This window comes from Lycium barbarum, chromosome 2 (assembly GCF_019175385.1).
Source record: "Lycium barbarum isolate Lr01 chromosome 2, ASM1917538v2, whole genome shotgun sequence".
Taxonomy (NCBI): domain Eukaryota; kingdom Viridiplantae; phylum Streptophyta; class Magnoliopsida; order Solanales; family Solanaceae; genus Lycium; species Lycium barbarum.
The window spans coordinates 121,600,497-121,609,292 of record NC_083338.1 but is presented as its reverse complement, the minus strand read 5'-3'; positions in this window follow the sequence as shown (position 1 = coordinate 121,609,292).

Here is an 8,796-nt window from a genome sequence, read left to right as displayed (position 1 = left end):
AAATGATAGCTTTACTAGACCTGTGTATTAGAAGCACCACTTTTTCATCCACTTCCATTTAAAGATCAACAATTGATAGCCTTATTTACATAGGAGTGTTGGAAAACTTGCTTCACTAGAATTTTAGACAGCAGGGGGAACAGAAGCACCAAGTTGATATAGACAGCACATATACATTGATATGGACAGCTATAAATATATGTGTTTATGCAAAATCAATATATTAGAAAAGTGCTTACTGCATATAATAGAGATGAGATAAGAATAATGATAAAGCTGTTTTAAAAACTCACATTAATAGCATCAAGCTGAGACTTGTTATGATTGCTTTCAAGAAATTCCTTCAAGGGTCTAGATATTTTCCAGGCATGATCTTCTGCAGAACGATTGCTTTCAGCTGCTGATAGTATCAAATCCTTAAATGGGAGAGAGCTCACTGACCGCAGAGGCAGAGCAACATATTCACGGGCTATAGTTGATAAACTGCATATCTGCAAATTGAAGCACGCATGGTAAAAAGGAAAACTGTTTCGCAAAAGTATATGCTTCAATATTAATATTACCGAGACAACAAAAAGGACCAGTTCCTATATAGTTAAAATTGGTATTGCATTTAAGATGATAATTTAAGATACAGCAGTTGGCATTATCAAAAGTTAAAAGTACTGGTGGAAATAATATGGAATAATCAAATGAAAATTCAGAGCCTTATACCTGAGGCATCTTGCGATTACAAATTAAGAACGAGGGAATCTTTTGAGCTATCAGCCATATCTAAAAAGAATTTAAAATGTGTAAACAATTAAACTAAGTAAAAAAATATATAAAAATAAAATACAAAAACTGAAAAACATACCAAGTTCAAGTTTCATAAGATCATTAAAATCTTCTTCAACATTTATGGGATAAGGCTCATTTCGACGCCAATCTTGAAGACAAATAACAGCTTGCACCAATTTCGGAGTCAAAGAACTCCTAAATGAATCAAGAATACGGCCCCCGGTGCTAAAGGCACATTCCGATGCCACACTAGAAATTGGAATTGCCAACACATCACGAGCCATCTCGGAAAGAATTTTATATCTAGGAGAATGAGCTTTCCACCATGACAAGATATCAAAATTGTCCTCATCATCATTCGACTCTAGTTCTTCACTAAGATACTTTTCCAACTCCGACTTACCACCCAAACCTGTACCATCTTGTTTGTTCCTCTTCATTTGGATCCTATTTCTCACTTTTGTTGATTTTGTGCTAGTGTTAGAGCTAGATGAATCCGATGTCTGACCAGATAAATCAGAGAGAGAAGATGAGCGTCGAGATGCATTAGAGAATTTTGCTACATACTCTTCAAACATAGATTTCATGTAAGTCACCACTTCATCTTTTATTTCACTCCCCTTTTCATCTCCAAACATATCATCAAGTGCGTCGCCAACATACTCAAGTTTATTACGAGGATCTAAGATAGAGGCAATAAAAAGCACTTTATTCATTTTTTCAGGAGCACCCCAATACTTGACAAACTTTTCTTTCATTTTTTCTCCCATTTTTGCCAAAGAAGGATCATCGTCTTCCATACACTCTCTTAAATGATTGTGAAGCTCAACTATATCTTCAAAGTGACCATTAGAAGTGACGTAGAGTGAACCTGAAACCTTCTCAGTTAGATCATAAAACCTTTTAAGAAATATTACCATATTTCTCACCTTTTGCCAATCATCACTTTCAAGTACACCTGCAACACTTCCATCTTCACAAACATGAATAGCAAGATAAGTTGACAATCCACCATCTTCAAGATCAAACCTATCAAATGCACTCTCAAAATGTTGTGCGACATCCAACATCAAGTAGGTCGAATTCCACCGGGTTGAAACATCTAAACATAATGACTTCTTACTGTCTATATTTTTTAGTTCACAACATTCCACAAATTTTCTAATCCTTGCGGCAGATTGTCTAACATATTTCACCATTTGCCTAACACGTTTGATAGATGGACCAACTTCTTTCATGCCATCTTGCACAATAAGATTCAAAATGTGAGCCATACATCTCACGTGAAGATGGTTACCACATTTGATGTTAGATCCCCAATTAACCATTTGTTTGTGTAACTCTTTCACCATAACATCAGTAGAAGAAGCATTATCTACAGTTATAGTGATTATTTTCTCCAATTTCCAATCAAGCAAACACTTACTAATACGACGGGCCATTTCGTCACCCTTATGACTAGTAACAACCTGAAAGTTTAAAATTCGTTTATGCAAGAGCCAATCACTATCAATAAAGTGTACTGTCAAACACATATAATTTATTCTCTGTATAGAAGTCCATGTGTCTGTGGTTAGACAAACTCTCGGTGATGTTTCTTTCAAATACTTCATAAACTTTTGTCTCTCTTCACCAAAAACTACATAACAATCCCTAGTCACCGTTCTACGGGAGGGAACTCGGAATAAAGGTTGGGTTTTTTCATAAACTTCTTAAAACCTTCCTTTTCAACAAAACGAAAAGGAAGCTCATCAAGGATTAACATCTCAACTAAAGCCCTCCGAGATACCTCTTGATCAAAAGTCCAAATTGCCCCATCACCCATTTCACCTTCTAATGGAAAGTTTAAATTTGATTGTTTGTACTTAGAATTGGAAGTGTTAACCTTATTTGGATTTTTAGGACAATTTTTCAAATGTTTATTCAGTCCACTTGTTCCATTTTTAGTTGCATCAGCTAAGAGAACTTTACCACAATGCTTGCACTTTGCTTTATTAATTCCATCTTCTATGAGCTTATCATAATGCGGCCAAGCAGCAGATCTTGGTTCTATAGCTTTCCTCTTCATAGTCACTGAATGTTGTTCAACTTCCGGTGTTGAATCAAGAGACTCAGTAAGAGGTGCACTTCCACTGACATTGGTTGTTCGACTTGTTTCATCTTCCATCTAAACATAGAAGAGATTACAAATGTTATAAGACATAAATTGCAAGGGATTAAGTATCATTTCTACTTAACATAACATGATCACTTTATTTTACTTGTTTTCTTTCTCTCCCAAATACTACTGCTATGGATACTATCCATTCATATCTTTCTATCCCAAAAACAACAACAACGAAGCATTGAAAGTGTAAAACAAAATCAAAAAATACAATACGGAAGCTATTAAAGAAGCTTAAATAAGTTATATTTTCTAAATTGTTATACTATGTTTCTCCTGTGTCCTTTCTTCAACTTAAATAAAAAGAACCAAAACTACCCACATCAGCATGAACAATATATGAAATACAAAAAGAAAACGAATTGAATAGATGAATACCCCAAGGCCCAAGCTCCCAACATGAACCACAAGATAAAAAAAAAACAAATCAAGAAAGGACCCAAGTAAGTAGACAGAGAACAACGGATAACAAAAATTCAGCAGTCACCTACTCACCTCACGGAAGAAGAAGAAGAAGAAGAAGAAGAAGAAGAAGAAGAAGAAGAAGAAGAAGGAGGAGGAGGTACGAAGATGGAGCAGAATCAGAAATTAAGATGGAGAAATCACAGGCTTTGGATGAGAAATTTGGATGAAGACACAGTTGTCCAAGTTATTTACTCGGTTAGGTTTTGGTCTTTTGGATGAATAGAAAGGGAAATGCTGAAATCAGTGAAATGAACTGAAGTGTTGAAGTGTTAGGGACTTAGGGTTAAGAATCTTAGAGATTACACTTGATTTTTACGAATTTGGGCTGGACTTAAAATATTTTTACAATGGGCCTTTAGCCCTTTACTCTTTTAGGCCCTACAGATGTATAGTATTAGTAATTTAATTTCGGTATTCGGTATTTCCCGAATACCGAACGGTATAATTGTAAATACCGAATACCGAAACCGAAATACCGAATTTTATATTTTAGTACCGAATACCGAACCGAATTACCGAATACCGAAATACCGAAATAGCCGGTTCGGTTCGGTAATTCGGTTTTCGGTATTTTATGCCCAGCCCTAACTGGCAGTAACGAATTATATTTTAACGCTGTTAACCGTGATATTTTTGTCCGTTGAAATTTTTAAATAAAATAATATCTAATTCGTTACTCAAAAATACGTTTATGCTAGTTCTGTCAACTTTTAAAAAAACATATTATTTTGGAGAATTTGATCAAATAATACCTTACTTCGGTCAAAAATTCTGAATAATGCACACCCTAGCTAGATGCTTGGACGGTTAGAAGTTGAAATACAATTAAATGCTTTTTCTTGATGTGATTGAATTTAAGGTGGTGTACGAATGTTAATTTCTCTAAAGCTACGTGTTATTTCGCCGTTCGTTCATGTCCTTTTCACGTTGGTTGTTCTTCTTTCAACGTTTTATTTTGTTGTTTTCTCCGTCTAACCTTGTTGTCCAATTATTAGCATGAAGCAAGGAAAATAATTTTCACCTCTAGTTTCTTGATTATCATAATTAAATCATTAAAATATTTTCTAGCTGATAGTTATCATTAGAGACACACGAAGGGTATTCCTGTAATTTCACTTCAAGTCCAGCTGTCCCTGACACTTCAAAGAGCTCACGTGTCATTGAGTTGTCCCCATCTGTTCCATTTTCTGGTTCTTTGCTTTTCTCCTTTCATGTTCGTCTCTCTTGGTTGAATCTTTAGATTTCTCTTTGGTGTTTTGGTTTAATTCTCAGCAGATCACACTTCTTCTTTATAACTAGCATATTTACCCGCGCGTTGCGCGGAATATTTCAAAGAAAGAAAAAGGTGGAGAGAGATAATCGAAACAAATATATATTAATCATGTGTGATAGATTTTTTATTTAGTATTTTACTCTTGTAATTAAAAATTATTTTAAAGTTTTATATATTGCATGGAATTTTTTGATTGTTAAACTTACCAATAGTATCCTCAATATTTACTTTATTTTATCTTCTAAACTAATTTAATGTTTTGGTTTTTGATTTTGTCTATTAGAGCGACAATTATGTGGTCTTATTAAAATGTGCATTAACTTTATCAAAAATACTATGATGTGACTTTTTCTTAAAGTGCGACTTGATTAAACTTTTTTTAACTTATTATCCTCATCATATTCATAATATATATTTTATTTTAATATTCAATACATTTGATTTTGGCTTTATATATTGAAATTTCAGTTGCATGATCTCATCCACGGTAGGATTTTTCTTATCACAATAATTAAAGAAATTTTCTGATCTCGAGTTTGAATAATTGTATCTTTCAACTCAAAAAAATAAAATTTAAGTAACTGTGTCTTTCCATACAACTCAAAGTTCAATTCTTTTTTATCTCAAGTAAAGCATTTATATTTCAATTTCATTTCAATTTTCTTTTACCTCAATTCACAAAAAAATTAAAAAATCACTTTAAATATAGATAACTTATCATTCAATTCAAATTAGCATATCAACTGCCGATTGCTTTCTCAAGAATTGAAACACATTGTATGGTTTTCATAACTATATATTTGAATACATATTTTGTGCGCTTACTCCTCGGGCAGAAATGCAATGTAAGGCTGCGTACAATAGACCCTTGTGGTCCGGTCCTTTCCCGAACCCCACGCATAGCGGAAGCTTAGTGCACCGGGCTGGCCTTTTTTACTCCTTGTGCTTAAAATGTAAGATTTTCCTTTATATTTAGTTCATACTGCTATAAATGGTAGAGGAAAACTTTTTATTTAAGACAACGTTTGAGAGGAAAGCGAATTTAAAATAATAAACTAACACACACTTACTAGCATACTTATTCCAATTTCTAGCCACTCAAGGATAACAATTTTGACTTCAGTCTCAAGCTTAACATATTGTGCTCAGTGTTTTAAAAGGCGTTTTCGGGGCTAGCCCTGGGGCGGGGCGTACCAAAAATGTCCCGGGGCGATGGGTCGGGGCAAAAGTCTCCAAAGGCGTACGCCCAGCAATTCGGGGTGTACGCCCGGGCGTTTGGGGCGAGTGTTTTTTGTTGGGGCGTGTTGGGGCGTAAGCCCAGAAAACTTCTTCAAACTAAAACGAAATTTGTTAAATAAGTCTTTAGCATAATGCCCAAATTCTCAAAAGTCAACATGTAATTACTTAAATGTTTTAAAAATGAATTGAAACATTAAATTTAAAAGTCAAGACCTTTTTTTATTGCTAGAATGCCTAATATATATTCTTTTCCAATTATTTATCTTGTCTTCTACTATCTCAAAAAAGTAACGAACAGTCACTTGTACTTGTAAATAGCATATAATAGATTGTTCTAATTAGTTTTTTTTGTGGGGGTGGAGCATATATATATATATATATATATATATATATATATATATATATATATATATATATATATATATATATATATATATCACTTATTTATAGTTTTCTTCAATTTTTTACGTTATTTCACCTATTTAAAAGTATTTATTATAATTATATCATTTTATAAAATACTAAAAATTAAAACCCCATGGGGCTTACGCCTCACTGAGGCAGACGTAAAACGCCCCGCCTTACGGCCTCGTCTTTTAAAACACTGATTGTGCTAACACAGTCCGTAATTGAAATAATCGAGAAATTCTACTTTCACGATCTGTTGTATTGCACCTGATACTATTATAGAAATACTAATCCAGGATACGTACATTATATAATGATTTGAAATTCATTCCAACTTTAAAATAACCTACACCTTGCCATTTTCATTACTAGTAATATAGCACCCTCACGATGCGCAAATAATATTTAAAAATATTTATCATAGCAAATTGTCATTTTATTTATATGTGCAATGTATCAAAATAAAAGTTATACGATATAAATGACAACAAATCGTATAAACAAATAATTTTTGAATGAAATCAAATACCAAATAATTACCACGGTAAATAACATGAAATATTACATCATTCAAAATAAATCAAATGAATAATATATTTAATAATGTCTCAAATGAAATTTTAGAAATTTATATGTTATATTTTTAGCTTTAATTGTGATTCGTCCATTGTCATCATAAACTAAAATCATAAACTCTTTTCATCTACTCTCTTACTTGCGAAAAAGTAACATAATAGATAGTCATTTCTGAACACAGATTTCTCATAACATAACTTTTTTTTTTTTTACCAAAATCCATTCATCCGGGCTTTCACTTCCCGGGTGATAGGGGGTTTGGCAAGACCCCTACCGCGTCCATTGAATTCAAAAAAACAGTTACAGTTAAATAGAGGGGGACATAAGGCCTTACCTCCTTAATGTTTTTAGGACAAGAGCAAACCTATCCTATGAAATTTGATGATCTAACGGATCTTACAAGGAAATCGTAATGCATTGAAACAGTGATTAGTTAATGCATTTTAAAGAATAACACTATCAAGGAGGATCAAATTGCCAAGTAGCATTCTTATTAACTCTCCTCCGAAAAGAAGGAAAATCCAATTTATTCATCCTGAGGGGACCTCTAATAACTTTTGGCAGGTCACATTCTTGCAAAAAAATTATTGGAACCTGAATTTGAGCAACATGTTTGGCTAGAGAATCCGCAACTTCATTTGCTTCCCTATAACAGTGCTTGAAGGTGATGTTCCTCTGTAGAGCTTTTGACTGAATTTCTTCAATTGTGTCCTGAAGCTTCCAAGGAGGTCTGATGATGCCATTGATCATTTGGACCACTATCATGGAGTCTAGTTCCACTTCTAAGGCTTCAAAGTGATGGTTGACACACCAAGAAATGCCTATTAAGGCAGCCTTTGCTTCACTATAGTTGTTAGTGCAGAATTGAATAGGATAGGAGAATGCCATAATCATATTTCCAATTCCGTTTCTAACAATACCCCCAGCTCCGGCTTTGTTATGATTCTTCATGTAACTTCCATCCGTGTTGAGCTTCCAAGCGTTGCTTACTGGTTTGATCCATTTGATCATTTTGCTTGTGATCACTGCCTTGAAATTTTCTGCCATCAGACAAACTTTGCTCCAATTCCAGGTGTAATCTATAAATTTGAATTTTTTCCCAAAGGCCACCTTGATCTGAAACAGAGATTGAAAACAAATATTAGAGGCAGTGATCTTTTTATTCTCAAACTTTCTGGTGCATCTTGCTTTCCAAATTTCTCAGCAAACTATCACTGGGGTGATTAGTAAAAGAAATTTGTGAACAATGTTTCTAGGTTGTTGTCTCCACCACTGCCAAATGATTGCCTGAACAGTGTTTCCTGTAATATTCAGTCCTAGAGGTCTGGTGATCATGGTCCAAGTTTACTTGGCCAATTCACTAGGTGCAAATACATGATCACCTGTTTCTCATAACATAACTTAACATATGATAATGATTGTCCCTATATATCTTTTATTACTGGTCATGTAAAATGATAGTGTTACTCAAAACGTCTTCGCTGATGTTCATTTGAAAGGTATTATGATATTAAAGGAGTCATTATTGGAATTAACACTTTTACCTGTAATGATCAACATTATGCATTACACTCTACTGACGATTCTCTATAATTTACAAAAGTATTATTATATCATTACAGTTGTTTCAACCGCAATTATGTTCATTTAATACTTGGAAGGGAAGTCACACAATTTCCAAGTCCAATTAGCACCATCTATTCCGAATTGAAAAGGCTTGATTTTATCAATTCTAAGAACTCTAAATAATCTTCAGGATAAGGCTCAGGATTAAAAGAATATAATATAATAGAGTTATATTTGACTTACATTAAAAGAACCCACGCGATTCATTCATTTTTTAGGAGTATATGTTTGTCTAATCTTGTGTCGTAGATATAGTTCATTAATA